The sequence below is a fragment of the Arachis hypogaea genome, chromosome 19 (genome assembly GCF_003086295.3).
Source record: "Arachis hypogaea cultivar Tifrunner chromosome 19, arahy.Tifrunner.gnm2.J5K5, whole genome shotgun sequence".
Taxonomy (NCBI): Eukaryota; Viridiplantae; Streptophyta; class Magnoliopsida; order Fabales; family Fabaceae; genus Arachis; species Arachis hypogaea.
In genome coordinates, this window is record NC_092054.1 from 117,466,699 (window position 1) to 117,486,915 (window position 20,217).

At 35.8% G+C, this 20,217-nt stretch overlaps 1 non-coding gene across 1 annotated transcript; it reads right to left on the reverse strand.

The window, feature by feature from the left end:
* Window positions 1–8,044: 8,044 nt before the first annotated feature.
* On the reverse strand, window positions 8,045–8,152 carry LOC112781764 (small nucleolar RNA R71). The gene has a single exon (XR_003192524.1). It is a non-coding gene; the product is annotated as a small nucleolar RNA R71 (small nucleolar RNA).
* Window positions 8,153–20,217: the final 12,065 nt, after the last annotated feature.

Below are 20,217 nucleotides of genomic sequence, written 5' to 3' on the forward strand. Positions count from 1 at the left end.
TCTTGTATATACCTTATTGAAAAAGAAAAAAAATGAGAAAAACAAAAAGAAAGAAAAAATACAAAAGGAAAAGAAAAGAAAAGAAAAAATAATATAATATGGAAAAGAAAAGAAAAAATAGAAAAGAAGGAAAAAGAAAAAGAAAAGTAATAAAAATGGGACAAAATACCCCAAGTGAAGCTCAATAATAATCAATGCATATGTGTTGTGATCAAGGAAAAAAATGCATGAGTATGTGAAAAAGTGAAGAATGGGTAGTTAGGTTTGTTTAGAATTGTATAGGTTGCTATATAGGTAAGGTGGAAAGTTTAAGGTAATCAAAGATTCAAATTTCAAGTCCACTTGACCAAATATGCATCCTTACCTTGACCCTAGCCCCATTACAACCTATCAAAAGTCCTCATGATGAATGTATGCATGCATGAATAAATGTTGATTGTTAGATGAAAAACAAATCTTGGAAAGCATGATTAGGAGAGAATTGAGAGAATCGACCCTACACACTTGAGCGACTAGAGTGCAAACACTTCTGGTGAGGGTTTCGATGCTCAATTCCTTGATTCCTGGCTTTCGTGAGCGTTCTTCTTGCAAGTATACTTGAACTTCATTTTTCTGTACTTGGATTGGTAGGATTCATGAGTCGTCATATGATCTTAGCCCTACCCGTTTATACATGCTCTTGGAGGATTGATTTATTTTCAACCAAGTAGGTAGAATCATTTTACATTTAGTTGCATTCATATAGATAAATGCATTTAGGTTATTTACATTGAATAAATGTCCATACCCCTTCTCGTATCCTTCTTGGTTTAGCATGAGGACATGCTATGGTTTATGTGTGGGGAGGTTGATAAACCCCATTTTTAAGGTTTATCTTGTGTTGAATTTAGAGGGTTTTGTCAACTTTTCCCCCATTTATCCAATGAAATAGTATGGTTTTGTAAATTCTCCTTTAATTGTGCTTAAGAGTGAAAACATGCTTTTTGGGTCTTAAAATAGCTAAATTTAATTCACCTTGATTCTATTAGATGCCTTGATATGTTTGTTAAGTGATTTCAGATTTAGGAGGCAAGGATTGGATTGAGGGAATGAAGAAAAAGCATGTAGAAATGGAGAACTCATGAAGAAATGAAGGAATCGCAAAGCTGTCAAGCCGACCTCTTTGCACTTAATCGATCATAACTTGAGCTACAGAGATCCAAATGACGCAGTTCCAGTTGCGTTGGAAAGCTAACATCTGGGGCTTCAAAATGATATAAAATTTTTCATACGGGCCCAATCCAACTCATTTCTGATGCTATTTAACCCAAGGATTGAAGAGGGATGAAAGACTTAGTCATCATTAGTTTAGTTTAGATTAGTTTTGGAGGGAAAGTTAGTTTCTAGAGAGAAAAGCTCTATCTTCTCTCTAGAATTAGGAGTAGGTTAGATCTAGATTAGGAATTCTTAGATCTAGGTTAATTTCATGCTTAGATTTACTTTTCCTTTGCAATTTCTTCTTCTTCTACCTCTTCTCATTCTAGTTTAGCATTTAGTTCTTGTAATTCTCTACTTTTATGTTGATGCACTTTTGTTTCTTCTATTTCTCTTTAATGCAATTTATAATTCATGTTCCTTTATTGTTCATTTGATTTGTTGTTGTTTAATTCCTTGCAATTGAGTAGTGTAGATTTACATTCCTTGCAATTTTACTATGCTTTTCTTTTGTGCCTTCCAAGTGTTTGATAAAATGCTTGGTTGGATTTTAGAGTATAATTTTATGCTCTTGGCTTGGGAAGGTAACTTAGGAACTCTTAAGTTACTAATGTCCAAGTAATTGACGATTGGGAGCCATTAACTCTAGATCTCACTAATTGATTTGGTGGAGAACTAGGACTTATGGACTTGGATTGATATAGCTCACTTGACTTCCCTCTACTATTAGTTAGGGGATGACTTAGTGGGATTGATCCTTGCCAATTCTCATGTTGTGGTTAGTGATAAGTATAGAGATCCTTGACCACCAACCTTTGCCAAGACCTTTTTAGTTGTTAGTTTATTTTTATTGCCATTTACATTTCATGTCTCTTATCCAAAAAACCCCAAAATATCTCATAACCAATAACAAGACACTTTATCACAATTCCTAGGGAGAACGACCCGAGGTTCCAATACTTTGGTTTATAAATTTAGGGGTTTATTTTAGTGACAAACAATCTTTTGTATGAAAGGGTTAATTGTTGGTTTAGAAACTATACTTGCAATGAGAATTCATTTGTGAATTCTAAACCGTCAAAAATCCGTTCATTACCAACTCTGCTTGTAGTTCAAGCAACACCCTTTGGGTCTCCTCCCTTTGAGTTCCAATGCTCGGTTGAGGTGAATTCGTATCGAACACTTGACTAGTAGTCGGTCCGATTCCCATGCCACGCACTCTACCTGGGTGCTCCTTTCCAAGAGCTTGAGCAAGTGAATCATTCTGAGACAACAGTCTAGATGATTCATCATGTTGCTCAATCACCACAATTCTTTCCTACACAGTTAGATAAGCAAACATAAGCATTTATTAGCTAATTGTTAACCGAACAAACTTTGAACACAATTTTAACAAACAAAACCTATGAGAAACAACATAGCGATTGTCAACACATTACTTACACCAATAGCCCGATCTGCACCATGGATATAGGATCCATTAGATCGTTTGTGCGTTAAGACAAACAACTCCCCCTACTAACTGGACGCCCCTATCGTTCCGACTACAACAACATAACTTAAATAGTGAATAGGTATATGTAGAAAAGGTTCAAAACGTAAGTGAATCCTAAATTACCTCTTCTTCTCCGAGCCTTGCCAAGCTTTTCGATCCGCCAGTATGAGTGTATAACTGCTTCGATCGATTCTCAGCATTTTTTCTACACTTCTCCTGTTATGCCATCAAAAGTAAGAGCTACTAGACACTATTTTTTACTAACTCAATGTGACATAAATAGAATTTTGAAAGTATGAAATAAAAATAAATTACCTTTGTTTCTTCATTATTGCGATAATCAAGGAACCATTTCCAATGATCCGCAGTAATTCCCGATGGACGGCCTTTAATATTTTGTTTAAGAGTCAGACCTGATTTGTAAAAGTAATGATACAAATGGTTCCTCATGTCCTTCCAAGCCTTTCCTAGCATTTTTAATATTGTACGCTAGATAATTCCTCCACTATCTTCTTCAAAATGGAACAATTCCTGCAAGAGTATAATTAAATTGTTGGTAGGAGTCGAATTAAGATTCCGGGACTATACAAAAGTATAACGATTTACCTTTACACATTCATTATATATCTTGTACCTAGAGCGAACCTTTCTCCAGTCCTTCTCACAGATTGAAAATTTGGTGTAGTCAGATCCTAGCATTCCGACAACGCCGCTTAGTATACCAGCTTTATTTCCAACTGGTTGCAGTCTATCGTTGAACCTAAGTACGATCTTTCTACTGTTAGGTGGCTTCATAGCCTCTCTCACACTTAAATGAAGTTGCTTGATTGTCCCATCAGACTCTGTTTATAGTTAGTCTGTGTGAGTAACCACTGTGGCCAAGATGCAATGAAATCATAAAAAAAATTACTCATACAAAAATACATGGGATAAATTCTTGTATACCAATTGTTTTAACATCCCAAAATTCAATGGTCTTTCATCTCTTGCGCTTCAGAGCCTCTGTTGCAGCAAAAAGGTTGTCAACGTGTTGCTCAAAAGAATCTACCTCATCTGCCTTTGGGTCTAAGTCTTCATCGGGTGGTTCTGAGTGTTGAGCACCATTTGTGCATGTCTGTGCAGCAGGTGGTGGTTCGGTACGGGGTGGTCGAAAAGGGCGTAAAGATGAGGTCAGAGTGGCACCAGTACCACCAGGGGGGGAGGGAATTAGGCCATTGATGAGTGGATAATTTATACGCTTTTTGGCATTGTTTTTAGTATGTTTTTAGTAGGATCTAGTTATTTTTAGGGATGTTTTTATTAGTTTTTATCTTAAATTCACATTTCTGGACTTTACTATGAGTTTGTGTGTTTTTCTGTGATTTCAGGTATTTTCTGGCTGAAATTGAGGGACTTGAGCAAAAATCAGATTCAGAGGTTGAAGAAGGACTGCTGATGCTGTTGGATTCTAACCTCCCTACACTCAAAGTGGATTTTCTGGAGCTACAGAACTCAAACTGGCGCGCTTCCAATTTCTTTGGAAAGTAGACATCCAGGGCTTTCCATCAATATATAATAGTTCATACTTTGGCCGAGTTTAGATGATGCAAAAGGGCGTTGAACGCCAGTTCTACGCTGTAGTCTGGAGTTAAACGCCAGAAACACGTCACGAACCAGAGTTGAACGCCAAAAACACGTTACAACTTGGCGTTCAACTCCAAAAGAAGCCTCTGCACGTGTAAACTTCAAGCTCAGCCCAAGCACACACCAAGTGGGCCCCGGAAGTGGATTTATGCATCAATTACTTACTTCTGTAAACCTTAGTAGCTAGTTTAGTATAAATAGAACTTTTTACTAGTCTTTTAGACATTTTATGATTTTTAGTTCAACTTTGGATCATACTGATCACGTTTGGGGGCTGGCCATTTGGCCATGCCTGAACCTTCATCTCTTATGTATTTTCAACGGTAGAGTTTCTACACTCCATAGATTAAGGTGTGGAGCTCTGTTGTTCCTCATGAATTAATGCAAAGTACTACTGTTTCTTTATTCAATTCAACTTATTCCGCTTCTAAGATATTCATTCGCACTTCAATATAAATGTGATGAACGTGACAATCATCATCATTCCCTTACGAATGCGTGCCTGACAACCACTTCCGTTCCACCTTAGATTGAATGAATATCTCTTGGATCTCTTAATCAGAATCTTCGTGGTATAAGCTAGATTGATGGCGGCATTCATGAGAGTCCGGAAAGTATAAACCTTGTCTGTGGTATTCCGAGTAGGATTCAAAGATTGAATGACTGTGACGAACTTCAAACTCGCGAGTGCTGGGCGTAGTGATAGACGCAAAAGGAGGGTGAATCCTATTCCAGTATGATCGAGAACCTCAGATGATTAGCCGTGCTGTGACAGAGCATTTGGACCTTTTTCACAAGAGGATGGGATGTAGCCATTGACAACGGTGATGCCCTTACATAAAGCTTTCCATGGAAAGGAGTAGGACCGATTGGATGAAGACAGCATGAAAGCAGAAGTTCAGAAGAACGAAAGCATCTCTATACGCTTATCTGAAATTCTCACCAATGAATTACATAAGTATTTCTATCTTTATTTTCTATTTATTTATTATTTATTTTTGAAAACTCCATAACTATTTGATATCCGCCTGACTGAGATTTACAAGATGATCATAGCTTGCTTCATACCAACAATCTCTGTGGGATCGACCCTTACTCACGTAATGTTTTATTACTTGGACGACCCAGTGCACTTGCTGGTTAGTTGTATCAAAGTTGTGACAAATTATGAATTAAGATTAGAGCACCAAGTTTTTGGATCCATTGTCGGGGATTGTTCGAGTGACAATGTCGCCCAGGGATCACAATTTCATGCACCATGTTTTTGGCACCGTTGCCAGGGATTGTTTTGAGTTTGGACAACTGACGGTTCATCTTGTTGCTCAGATTGGGTAATTTTCTTCTTATTTTATTTTCAAAAAATTTTCAAAAAAATTTTTCAAAAATATTTTCCTCTTTTTCGTTTTTCCCAAAAAAAAAATATTTTCAAAAAAAAAAATTATATTATGTTCTTCAGAATTTTTAAGAATGAATTCTAGAGTTTCATGAAGCATGTGAAGCCTGGCTGGCTGCAAAGCCATGTCTAAATTCTTTTGGACTGGGGCTTCCAACCTAACATTATCAAGAGCAAGCTAGTTGTTGCTAATCCATCAGCTGCTGTATGCTTGATTTGTCACTTAAAGCTTGGCTGGCCATTGGCCATGTCTAGTGTTTTGGACCGGAGTTTTTATTAAAAGCTTGGCTGGCTAGTGAGCCATGTCTAATTCCTGGACTGAAGCTTTAGACTAAGAATGCAAGATTCCTGGAATTCATATTAAAAATTTTGGAATCCTTATTTTTCTTTTTCAAATTAATTTTCGAAAAATACCAAAAAAATTAGAAAATCATAAAAATCAAAAAAATATTTCTTGTTTGAGTCTTGAGTCAATTTTAAGTTTGGTGTCAATTGCATGTTTTAAAGTTTGCATAAAATTTTCGAAAAATTCATGCATTCATAGTATTCTTCATGATCTTCAAGTTGTTCTTGGTAAGTCTTCTTGTTTGATCTTGATGTTTTCTTGTTTTGTGTCTTTTCTTATTTTTCATGTGCATTTTTGCATTCATAGTGTCTGAACATGAAAGATTTCTAAGTTTGGTGTCTTGCATGTTTTCTTTGCATATAAAATTTTCAAAAATAAGTTCTTGATGTTCATCATGATCTTCAAAGTGTTCTTGGTGTTCATCTTGACATTCATAGCATTCTTGCATGCATTCATTGTTTTGATCCAAAATTTTCATGCATTGCATCATTTTCATGTTTTTCTCCTTCATCATTAAAAATTCAAAAATTAAAAAAATATCTTTCCCTTTTTCACTCATAAATTTCGAAAATTTGAGTTGACTTTTTCAAAACTTTTTAAAACTTAGTTGTTTTTATGAGTCAAATCAAATTTTCAATTTAAAAATCTTATCTTTTTCAAAATCTTTTTCAAAAAATCAAATCTTTTTCATTTTTCTTATTTATTTTCGAAAATTGTAAAAATATTTTTCAAAATATTTTTCCTAATTTCATCTCATAATTTTCGAAAATATCATCAACAATTAATGTTTTGATTCAAAAATTTTAAGTTTGTTACTTGCTTGTTAAGAAAGATTCAAACTTTAAGTTCTAGAATCATATCTTGTGATTTCTTGTGAATCAAGTCATTAATTGTGATTTTAAAAATCAAATATTTTTCAAAACTAATTCTAATCATATCCTTTTTTTTAAAAAAATCTTATCTTTTTCAAAAATTTGATTTTCAAATATCTTTTCTAACTTCTTATCTTCTTATCTTTTCAAAATTGATTTTCAAATCTTTTTCAACTAACTAATTGACTTTTTGTTTGTTTCTTATCTTTTTCAAAATTACCTAACTAACTCTCTCTCTCTAATTTTCGAAAATCTCTTCCCTCTTTTTCAAAAGTTCTTTTTAATTAACTAATTGTTTCAATTTTTAATTTTAATTTAATTTCATTCCTAATTTTCGAAAATCACTAACCCCTTTTCAAAATTTTATTTTTGAAAATCCTCCTTCTCTCTCATCTCCTTCTATTTATTTATTCATCTACTAACACTTCATCTCACCCAAATTCGAACCCCCTCTTCCATCTGTGTTCGAATTTTCTCTTCTTCCCTTCTTTACATTACATTCTTTTCTTCTTCTACTCACACAGGGGAACCTCTATACCTGGGTAAAAAGGATCCCTATTATTATTTTTCTGTTCCCTCTTTTTCATATGAGCAGGAGCAAGGACAAGAATATTCTTGTTGAAGCAGACCCTGAACCTGAAAGGACTCTGAAGAGGAAACTAAGAAAAGCTAAAATACAACAATCCAGAGATAACCTTATAGAAATTTTCGAACAAGAAAAGGAGATGGCAGCCAAAAATAATAATAATACAAGGAGGATGCTTGGTGACTTTACTGCACCTAATTCCAATTTACATGGAAGAAGCATCTCCATCCCTACCATTGGAGCAAACAATTTTGAGCTGAAACCTCAATTAGTTTCTCTGATGCAACAAAACTGCAAGTTTCATGGACTTCCATCTGAAGATCCTTTTCAGTTCTTAACTGAATTCTTGCAGATATGTGATACTGTTAAGACTAATGGAGTAGATCCTGAAGTCTACAGGCTCATGCTTTTCCCTTTTGCTGTGAGAGACAGAGCTAGAATATGGTTGGATTCTCAACCTAAAGATAGCCTGAACTCTTGGGATAAGCTGGTCAAGGCTTTCTTTTTCAAGTTCTTTCCTCCTCAAAAGCTGAGTAAGCTTAGAGTGGATGTTCAAACCTTCAGACAGAAAGAAGGTGAATCCCTCTATAAAGCTTGGAAAAGATACAAGGAACTGACCAAAAAGTGTCCTTCTGACATGCTTTCAGAATGGACCATCCTGGATATATTCTATGATGGTCTGTCTGAATTAGCTAAGATGTCATTGGATACTTCTGTAGGTGGATCCATTCACCTAAAGAAAATGCCTGCAGAAGCTCAAGAACTTATTGACATGGTTGCTAACAAACAGTTTATGTACACTTCTGAGAGGAATCCTGTAAGTAATGGGACGCCTCAGAAGAAGGGAGTTCTTGAAATTGATACTCTGAATGCCATATTGTCTCAGAATAAAATATTGACTCAGCAAGTTAATATGATTTCTCAGAGTCTGAATGGAATGCAAGCTGCAACCAACAGTACTCAAGAGGCATCTTCTGAAGAAGAAGTTTATGATCCTGAGAACCCTGCAATAGCAGAGGTAAATTATATGGGTGAACCTTATGGAAACACCTATAACCCCTGATGGAGAAATCACCCAAATTTCTTATGGAAGGATCAACAAAAGCCTCAACAAGGCTTTAATAATGGTGGAAGAAACAGGTTTAGCAATAGCAAACCTTTTCCATCATCCACTTAGCAACAGACAGAGAACTCTGAACAAAGTACCTCTAATTTAGCAAACTTAGTCTCTGATCTATCTAAGGCCACTGTGAGTTTCATGAATGAAACAAGATCCTCCATTAGAAACTTGGAGGCACAAGTGGGACAGCTGAGTAAGAAAATCACTGAAACCCCTCCTAGTGCTCTCCCAAGCAATACAGAAGAAAATCCAAAAGGAGAGTGCAAGGCCATTGACATAGTCAACATGGCCGAACCTAGAGAGGAAGGGGAGGACGTGAATCCCAAGGAGGAAGACCTCCTGGGACATCCAGTGTTCAACAAGGAGTGTCCCTCTGAGGAACCAAAGGAATCTGAGGCTCACTTAGAGACCATAGAGATTCCATTGACCCTCCTTATGCCATTCATGAGCTCTGATGAGTATTCCTCTTCTGAAGAGAATGAGGATGTTACTGAAGAGCAAGTTGCCAAGTTCCTTGGTGCAATCATGAAGCTGAATGCCAATTTATTTGGTAAAGAGACTTGGGGAGATGAACCTCCCCTGTTCACCAATGAACTAAATGCATTAGATCAACTGAGATTGCCTCAGAAGAAACAGGATCCTGGAAAGTTCCTAATACCTTGTACTATAGGCACCATGACCCTTGAGAAGGCTCTATGTGACCTTGGGTCAGGAATAAACCTCATTCCACTCTCTGTAATGGAGAAACGGGGAATCTTTGAGGTGCAAGCTGCTAAAATCTCATTAGAGATGGCAGACAATTCCAGAAAACAGGCTTATGGATAAGTAGAGGACATGTTAGTAAAGGTTGAAGGCCTTTACATCCCTGCTGATTTCATAATCCTAGATACTGGGAAGGATGAGGATGAATCCATCATCCTTGGAAGACCCTTCCTAGCCACAGCAAGAGCTGTGATTGATGTTAACAGAGGTGAACTAGTCCTTCAATTGAATGAGGACTCCCTTGAGTTTAAAACTCAAGGACATCCTTCTGTAACCATGAAAAAGAGGCACAGTAAGCTTCTCCCACTACAGAGTCAACCAGAGCCCCCACAGTCAAACTCTAAGTTTGGTGTTGGGAAGTCTCAACAATGCTCTGAACATCTGTGAGGCTCCATGAGAGCCCACTGTCAAGCTATTGACATTAAAGAAGCGCTTGTTGGGAGGCAACCCAATTTTTATTTATCTAATTTTAATTTATTTTTATTGTTATTTCATGTTTTATTAGGTTCATGATCATGTGGAGTCACAAAATAAATCAAAAAATTAAAAACAGAATCAAAAATAGCAGAAGAAAAATCACACCCTGGAGGAGGATCTTACTGGCATTTAAACACCAGTAAGGAGCATCTGGTTGGCGTTCAACGCCATAACAGAGCATGGATCTGGCGTTGAATGCCAGAAACAAGCAGCATCCTGGCGTTCAGACGCCAGAAATGCACCCTGAGGAAGAGCTGGCGTTGAACGCCAGAAACAAGCATAGAACTGGCGTTCAACGCCAGAAATATGCTGCATCTGGGCGCTGAACGCCCAGAACAAGCATCAATTCGGCGTTTAAACGCCAGAATTGCATGCAAAGGCATTTTACAAGCCTAATTGGTGCAGGGATGCAAATCCTTGACACCTCAGGATCTGTGGACCCCACAGGATCAACTCAGCATCTGTGGACCCCACAGGATCCCCACCTACCACCACTCACTCTCTTCTCTCTTCTCAATGTTCATCCTTTCTTCTCAATAAACACTCTTCCCCAAAACTCTTCACCAATTACCTCAATCTCTCTTCCCTATCACCAATTCACCACTCACATCCATCCACTCTTTCCCATAAACCTACCTCATAAACTCCACCTACCTTCAAAATTCAAAATCAATTTCCCACCCAAACCCACCCTATATGGCCAAAACTAACCCCCCTCCCCTCCCTATATAAAGCCCTCCATTCTTCCTCATTTTCACACAACACAACCCTCTTTTCCCCTTCTTGGCCGAATACACCTCTCCCTCCTCTCCTCCATATTTTCTTCTTCTTCTTCATCTATTCTTTCTTCTCTTGCTCGAGGGCGAGCAATATTCTAAGTTTGGTGTGGTAAAACCATAAGCTTTTTGTTTTTCCATTACCATTGATGGCACCTAAGACCGGAGAATCCTCTAGAAAAGGGAAAAGGAAGACAAAAGCTTTCACTTCCGAGTCATGGGAGATGGAAAGATTCATCTCCAAAGCTCATCAAGACCACTTCTATGATGTTGTTGCCAAGAAGAAGGTGATCCCCGAGGTCCCTTTCAAGCTGAAGAGAAATGAGTATCCGGAGATCCGACATGAAATCCAAAGAAGAGGTTGGGAAGTTCTAACAAACCCCATCCAACAAGTCGGCATCCTAATGGTTCAAGAGTTCTATGCCAATGCATGGATCACTAAGAACCATGATCAAAGTAAGAACCCGAACCCAAAGAATTATCTCACCATGGTTCGGGGGAAATACTTAGATTTTAGTCCGGAAAATGTGAGGTTGGCGTTTGACTTGCCTATGATGCAAGGAGATGCACGCCCCTACACTAGAAGGGTCAATCTTGATCAAAGGTTGGACCAAGTCCTCACGGACATATGTGTGGAAGGAGCTCAATGGAAGATTGACTCAAAAGGCAAACCGGTTCAACTTAGAAGACTGGACCTCAAGCCTGTGGCTAGAGGATGGTTGGAGTTTATCCAACGCTCCATCATCCCCACTAGCAACTGATCTGAAGTTACTGTGGATTGGGCCATCATGATTCATAACATCATGATTGGTGAGGAAGTAGAAATTCATGAAGTCATCTCCCTTGAACTCTACAAAATAGCCGAAAAGCCCTCCCCCTTGGCAAGGCTAGCTTTCCCTCATCTTATTTGCCATCTATGTTACTCAGCTGGAGCTTTCATAGAAGGAGACATTCCCATTGAGGAAGAGAAGCCCATCACTAAGAAAAGGATGGAGCAAACAAGAGATCCCACTCATGGAGCTCAAGAAACACGTGAGGAAGCTCATCATCAAGAAATCCCTGAGATACCTCAAGGGATGCACTTTCCTCCACAGAATTTTTGGGAGCAAATCAACACCTCCCTAGGAGAATTAAGTTCCAACATGGGACAATTAAGGGTGGAACATCAAGAGCACTCCATCATCCTTCATGAAATTAGAGAAGATCAAAAAGCAATGAGGGAGGAGCAACAAAGACAAGGAAGAGACATAGAAGAGCTCAAGGACATCATTGGTTCCTCAAGAAGGAAATGCCACCATCACTAAGGTGGACTCATTCCTTGTTCTTAAATTCTCTGTTTTTTGTTTTCTTTATGTTAAGTGCTTATCCATGTTTGTGTCTTATTACATGATCATTAGTATTTAGTAACTTTGTCTTAAAGTTATGAATGTCCTATGAATCCATCACCTCTCTTAAATGAAAAATGTTTTAATTCAAAAGAACAAGAAGTACATGAGTTTCGAATTTATCCTTGAACTTAGTTTAATTATATTGATGTGGTGACAATGCTTCTTATTTTCTGAATGAATGCTTGAACAGTGCATATGTCTTTTGAAGTTGTTGTTTAAGAATGTTAAATATGTTGGCTCTTGAAAGAATGATGACAAGAAGACATGTTATTTGATAATCTGAAAAATCATAAAAATGATTCTTGAAGCAAGAAAAAACAGTGAATACAAAGCTTGTAAAAAAAAATAATGAAAAAGAAAAAAAAAATATATAGAAAAAGACAAAGCGAGCAAAAAAAGCCAAAAGCTCTTAAAACCAAGAGGCAAGAGCAAAAAGCCAGTAACCCTTAAAACCAAAAGGCAAGGGTAATAAAAAGGATCCCAAGGCTTTGAGCATCAGTGGATAGGAGGGCCTAAAGGAATAAAATCCTGGCCTAAGCGGCTAAACCAAGCTGTCCCTAACCATGTGCTTGTGGCGTGAAGGTGTCAAGTGAAAACTTGAGACTGAGCGGTTAAAGTCAAGGTCCAAAGCAAAAACAGAGTGTGCTTAAGAACCTTGGACACCTCTGATTGGGGACTTTAGCAAAGCTGAGTCACAATCTGAAAAGGTTCACCCAATTATGTGTCTGTGGCATTTATGTATCCGGTGGTAATACTGGAAAACAAAGTGCTTAGGGCCACGGCCAAGACTCATAAAGTAGCTGTGTTCAAGAATCAACATACTGAACTAGGAGAATCACTAACACTATCTGAACTCTGAGTTCCTATAGATGCCAATCATTCTGAACTTCAATGGATAAATTGAGATGCCAAAACTATTCAAGAGGCAAAAAGCTACAAGTCCCGCTCATCTGATTGGAGCTATGTTTCATTGATAGTTTGGAATTTATAGTATATTCTCTTCTTTTTATCCTATTTGATTTTCAGTTTCTTGGGGACAAGCAACAATTTAAGTTTGGTGTTGTGATGAGCGGATAATTTATACGCTTTTTGGCATTATTTTTAGTATGTTTTTAGTAGGATCTAGTTACTTTTAGGGATGTTTTTATTAGTTTTTATGTTAAATTCACATTTCTGGACTTTACTATGAGTTTGTGTGTTTTTCTATGATTTCAGGTATTTTCTGGCTGAAATTGAGGGACTTGAGCAAAAATCAAATTCAGAGGTTGAAGAAGGACTGCTGATGCTGTTGGATTCTGACCTCCCTGCACTCAAAGTAGATTTTCTGGAGCTACAGAACTCAAACTGGCGCGCTTCCAATTTCTTTGGAAAGTAGACATCCAGGGCTTTCCATCAATATATAATAGTCCATACTTTGGTCGAGTTTAGACGATGTAAAAGGGCGTTGAATGCCAGTTCTACGCTGCAGTCTGGAGTTAAACGCCGGAAACACGTCACGAACCAGAGTTGAATGCCAAAAACACGTTACAACTTGGCGTTCAACTCCAAAAGAAGCCTCTGCACGTGTAAGCTTCAAGCTCAGCCCAAGCACACACCAAGTGGGCCCCGAAAGTGGATTTATGCATCAATTACTTACTTCTGTAAACCCTAGTAGCTAGTTTAGTATAAATAGAACTTTTTACTAGTCTTTTAGACATCTTATGATTTTTAGTTCAACTTTGGATCATACTGATCACGTTTGGGGGCTGGCCATTTGGCCATGCCTGAACCTTCATCTCTTATGTATTTTCAACGGTAGAGTTTCTACACTCCATAGATTAAGGTGTGGAGCTCTGCTGTTCCTCATGAATTAATGCAAAGTACTACTGTTTCTTTATTCAATTCAACTTATTCCGCTTCTAAGATATTCATTCGCACTTCAATATGAATGTGATGAACGTGACAATCATCATCATTCCCTTACGAACGCGTGCCTGACAACCACTTCCGTTCCACCTTAGATTGAATGAATATCTCTTGGATCTCTTAATCAGAATCTTCGTAGTATAAGCTAGATTGATGGCGGCATTCATGAGAGTCCAGAAAGTCTAAACCTTGTCTGTGGTATTCCGAGTAGGATTCAAGGTTTGAATGACTGTGACGAACTTCAAACTCGCGAGTGCTGGGCGTAGTGACAGACGCAAAAGGAGGGTGAATCCTATTCCAGTATGATCGAGAACCTCACATGATTAGCACGGTGCTGTGACAGAGCATTTGGACCTTTTTCACAAGAGGATGGGATGTAGCCATTGACAACGGTGATGCCCTTACATAAAGCTTGCCATGGAAAGGAGTAGGACTGATTAGATGAAGACAGCAGGAAAGCAGAAGTTCAGAAGAACAAAAGCATCTCTATACGCTTATCTGAAATTCTCACCAATGAATTACATAAGTATTTCTATCTTTATTTTCTATTTATTTATTATTTATTTTCGAAAACTCCATAACTATTTGATATCCGCCTGACTGAGATTTACAAGATGACCATAGCTTGCTTCATATCAACAATCTCCGTGGGATCGACCCTTACTCACGTAAGGTTTTATTACTTGGACGACCCAGTGCACTTGCTGGTTAGTTGTATCGAAGTTGTGAAAAATTATGAATTAAGATTAGAGCACCAAGTTTTTGGAGCCATTGCCGGGGATTGTTCGAGTGACAATTTCGCCCAGGGATCACAATTTCATGCACCAGCCATCCACTTGGGACACGGATGAAGCTGCAGCAGATCCTGTTTGAGTTTGCTAACATACTGAGTCTAACTTTGATTTCTTTGTGAAACGACCTATCCTGGGCATCTTAATAAACTTGGTACCACCAATAGTATTACTTAATACTATTATCAAAATGTAAAAAATAAACACAAATTCAAGAGCATTAAATATAAGCAAATATTTAGACACGTATAGCAAAAATATCTCAAATTATAGCTCATAAAAGAAATAGCAATAGGCTTAAAATTTTTAATTGGAAGCAACATGCCTTTTTAATAGCTTTGTCATGCGTATAATTTTTTGAACAAATAGGTTCAATATAAATTAATAATAAATTGGAGTTCAAATAAGCAACTATATATGCTAGGACATATATAAAACATATAGAACATGATAAAATTACCATAAGCAACTATATATTCCTTTCACATTCGAGAGTACATGTAAAGGCATGAGTTACAACTTTGTTTCATAAGCACTATACAGGCATTACCAAAATTCAAATCAAAACCCAAGACATGATATAAAAAAAATATATATGCAAGTTAATAAATCCAAACTTTCATGTTTTGCCAGAGTATTAATTATCTTTTGAAACCTAAATCAAGCAAACAATAACGATTATGATCAATATACTCCCCCTTACTTCATCACTTTCTCGTAAATAACTCTATACATAGTAGGAGTAATACAGTCCTCAAATTAAGCACATACCTTGTTTACATTTGAGAATGATCAATATATGTTAAGTCTCTAACCCTTCATATAATAATATCTATATTTAGTCAACAAGTCAATTACTAGCTATGGAAATAAACAAATTTAGGTACATTGAAGAAATCATGAACATTGAATTCTTTAATTCACCATGAAATCTTAATCTGAAATCAACTAAAAAAATGCGTGCTTATTCTTTCAATTATTTAAACTACTCAGTATTAATTTCTTAAACTCGTGCGTTATTTGATAACTTGAGATAAGAATTATAAATAAACTCCTCTCCTTGACCTATATTCACATATCATATCAGTTTATAATTTTCTTTTTTCTACCTACATTAAAGAGGAAATTTAGACATGGATTGACTTTGTAAATATTTTGAGAAAAAAATGGTGTTTACTTTTTTTTCCCTTCTCATAGTTAAAGCTATCACAAAACCAACTAAAATAAAGAGGGTAAAGATTTGTAAATTCAAAATTCTGGAAAAAAGAAAGCCATAGACAAATTTTCTAGCACAGTTACAGCCATCACAGTTAAAGCTATGAATTGACTAAAGAGTTAGGGGAAAACAGGACAACGAGAAACAACAATTTCCAGTAGAAAATATTACATAAATATACGGCTAAATTACAGTAAATACAATTTCCATCAGCACACAATAATTGTGGATATTATAATAAGATAACCTTCTTGCTAATGATAATCAAATAGCTAGTAAAATGCAAGGAACAAAAAACACCACTAAGTGCGGCAAAGCAAAGTTAAACCAAAATATTGGAATACCAGATATGTTAAATAAGTGCAGTATAACAATAATACTTTCTTGAAGTTGATTTTTTTAATTAGTGTTTTCAAAATAAAATCACAGTAACAAAGGGAAGAACTTGATCATGGAGACACAAAAATAATTCCATAAATAAGGGTTAAGTAACATGCGATTCTCAATGGGCAAATTAGCAACCACACAAAGTCAACTATTAGTGCTTACCGGTAGCGGGAGGAAGGTTATCGATGCTGATGCTTCTCACGACGCAGCTGCTTGATGGGTGAACACGGCAGGACGACGCTGATGGATTCTGGCTCTGCGACGTCGACGGCTACTCCAACTTGATGAAATCCGAAGATTGCTTGGAGGTAGAGATTCGGTCCAACAGCAACAGGCGGAAGTGCATCACGTGGGAGGCTTTAGTGGTGAACGAAATTAGGATTAGGTTAGTGGCGGGGTTTATGTGTTTTGAACATTAAAAGACCGAGTTCCTTTCTCTCCTGATGGTGGTAACAATAACAGGCTTCACTCAGCAGTGTAAATAAGCCACAAAGAATAATAATAAACAATTTATCATATTTATATGCATCAGCTTAATAAAAAATTATGATATATTTTATTGCTAACAATATTAATAGAATTATTCAAAAAATCATAAATTTAATTGGGGGTTAAAAGAATGTGAATAATAATAATAATAATAATAATAATAATAATAATAATAATAATAATAATAATTTTGTAATAAGAATAATAATAAAAAAATAGTTAAAATAATAATAATAATAATAATAATAATAATAATAATAATTTTGTAATAAGAATAATAATAAAAAAATAGTTAAAATAAAATTTCTTTTATTTTTAATTAAAAAATTGGCTTTACCTCGTGATAGAATTTAAAATTGAATCATTTTATCTAAGATAAAACAAAACTTAACACCTATATAAAAGAAATGATATTAAAATTACGTATGTTAAGAATACTACCAAAAAGAAAAAGAAACACTAACGTTTATTATAGTACTTGAATTTACTTATTATAGTACTTGAATTTTAATTATGTATTTATAACAAGATATAACAATATCTCAAATATCTCCAATTCTTTTTTTCCTATTTTACCCCTATTTTTATAATCTAAAACTACATACTCAGTCACGTACTCAAAGAAATTTAATAAAATTATTCACTCTCAATCGTAAGATTATAAAAATGGCTCCATTTGCAAAATAGTTTAAATAAGGTAATTTTTTTATTCAATGTTTATTTTTATAATTTATCTTAATTCTATTAATCAAAACTATGAATATTAATTTCAATTTTTAATTTTTAGGATAAATAAAATGATGAGACCTATTTTATAAATTAAATTATTAAAAAATTTACTTATTATAAAAAAAGTTAAGTCTATTTCTTAACTATAGGAATACATATAATTCCCTGATGAATGTAATCAAAATAAATATAAATTTATTCAATTTTTTAAAATTTATATTAAATATTAAATTTATGATATAATGAATGTACTCCTATAAAAACATAAAAATGACTTCATAACTATTTGTTTGTTAGGGAAAAACATGACTCAACAAGTATAAAGTCTAATATTAAACAACTAGAGATAAGTAAAATAAGTAACACAAAATGAACATAAAAATTAACTTTCTTGTTATTTGGTATAAAAATAAATATAATAAAATAAATCCTTGTTCTCATACATAATGATATAAAATGTGACATTATCCATTTTTAGAACTATTTATTTTTTTAGTTTTTATCTTTATTTTTGTGCTTTATTTTAATTTTGTTAAACAAAAAAATACTAATATCATTTAACTTTAATTTTTAACTTTTATCATAAATGAAAATATATGACTTCGTGTGCATTAAAGTGTATTCCTTCATTAATTATTCATTTAATTTATTTTTTGTTACTAATTAAAAAATATATTGAGAGAGACTTTTATTTCCATTGCTGGCTCCTAATGATATGACGTTTTGCTTATATGAATTTTGATAAATATGTGCTCATTACTTTGCTAAAATGACATAAGCTTAATAGTTAGCAACATGCATTCAGCTGCACTATCTAATAAAAAATTAATGAAAGAATAATCTTGGCTGTCAATTGAATCTTGTCTCAAAACAATTTTAAGTCACAAAAGACTAAGTATGATATATGAAGTCAACATAATTTTAAACTCGAACGTGTTCTTTGCTACCTCACTAAGCTCACACCAATTAAAAAGACAAATCATCCAAGTCAGAATATACCAATTACATGCCAATTTTTCAATAACCAGATAAACTCAGAGACTGTAAAAAATCAGATGTATCTAACAAGTTCAAATTAACAAGTCCATACAACATGACTCAAAAGACCCCTTCTCTTTTGGTATTTTATTGAGGTCAAAAGTAAGTTTTGGAGCACTGTTTATAGTAGAAACAACCTCCTCAGAACTATCATCTTTCACAACGTCGTCCTCCTCCATCGAGTCTTGAACTACCTCTCCTGTTTCTTCTGGAGTCTCTCGAACATTCTCTTGAGATAAACCTGAAAGTTACATCAGAGCCAAGTAATATAATTGTGTTACCAATAGTAAAAAAAAATAGGCCATGGTTAAGCAACAATGTCAGTTTATTGTTTGGCTTACGATTCCAAAGTCGTGCAAGCTTTCTCTCTATAATAATGAATTCCTCCCGAGACGTAATATCAAGTTCAACAGAAAGAGGATTCTCATAGTGTGTCTGCACAATGTCCAATAGTACATACATAAGTATTATTAAGCTATTGTATAACTAACAATAATGGTTTACAATTCATGATATTTATTACAATAAGTTGAAAAGGGTTAACAACTGTTCTAAGTATTGGTTGTTGGAATCACCGCTTTCAGGTGAATCTGCTGCTTTTTTATTCGTATCACTACTCATCTTAATTAATCAATTGCTACCATTAATTTCATAATGCATGCATATGAATAATATATATAGGTAGGTAACTTCATGGTAACTGTAACAGCCCAGACCACCCGCTAGCACGATATTGTCCGCTTTGGCACACAAGGCCTCACGGTTTTGCCTTTGACGATAGGGATGATGGCCAAAGCCCCCTACACTCAATCGTCAAAACGCGTCATGCTAGGGAGAGGTATCCACATCCTTATAAGGCATGCTTCGTTCCCCTCCCCAACCGATGTGGGCCTTACAATCCACCCCCCTAAGGGAGTCCAGCGCCCTCGCTGGCACATCGATCCGGGTTCCGGCTCTGATACCATCTGTAACAGCCCAGACCACCCGCTAGCACGATATTGTCCGCTTTGGCACACAAGGCCTCACGGTTTTGCCTTTGACGATAGGGATGCTAGCCGAAACCCCCCACACTCACTCGTTAAAACGCGTCATGCTAGGGAGAGGTATCCATACCCTTATAAGGCATGCTTTGTTCCCCTCTCCAACACCCTTATAAGGCATGCTTTGTTCCCCTCTCCAACCGATGTGGGCCTTACAATCCACCCCCCTAAGGGAGTCCAGCGCCCTCGCTGGCACATCGATCCGGGTTCTGGCTCTGATACCATAATGTAACACCCTAACTACCAAAGCTCACGCTTTCGGCTGCATGACGCTGATAGCTCGGACATTACGACGACACTTATATTATTTAATACTAAAATATGAGCCTATTTGAAACTTTAAACCGCAATACCGCTTCCAAGATATTTTCGTTCGATAACGTACATCCATAAATACCATTCAACTTACAACAACTCATAAAGAGTACATCCACATATATACATAAATATATATAAATAATATTACAAACATAATCCAATACAATTCCTATCCCTCTTACAGATTATATCAAGATAAAGACGAGGGTGCAGTAAATCATAACTAAAACAATACAGAGCATCACAACAACAATTAAATAAGCTCTTCATAA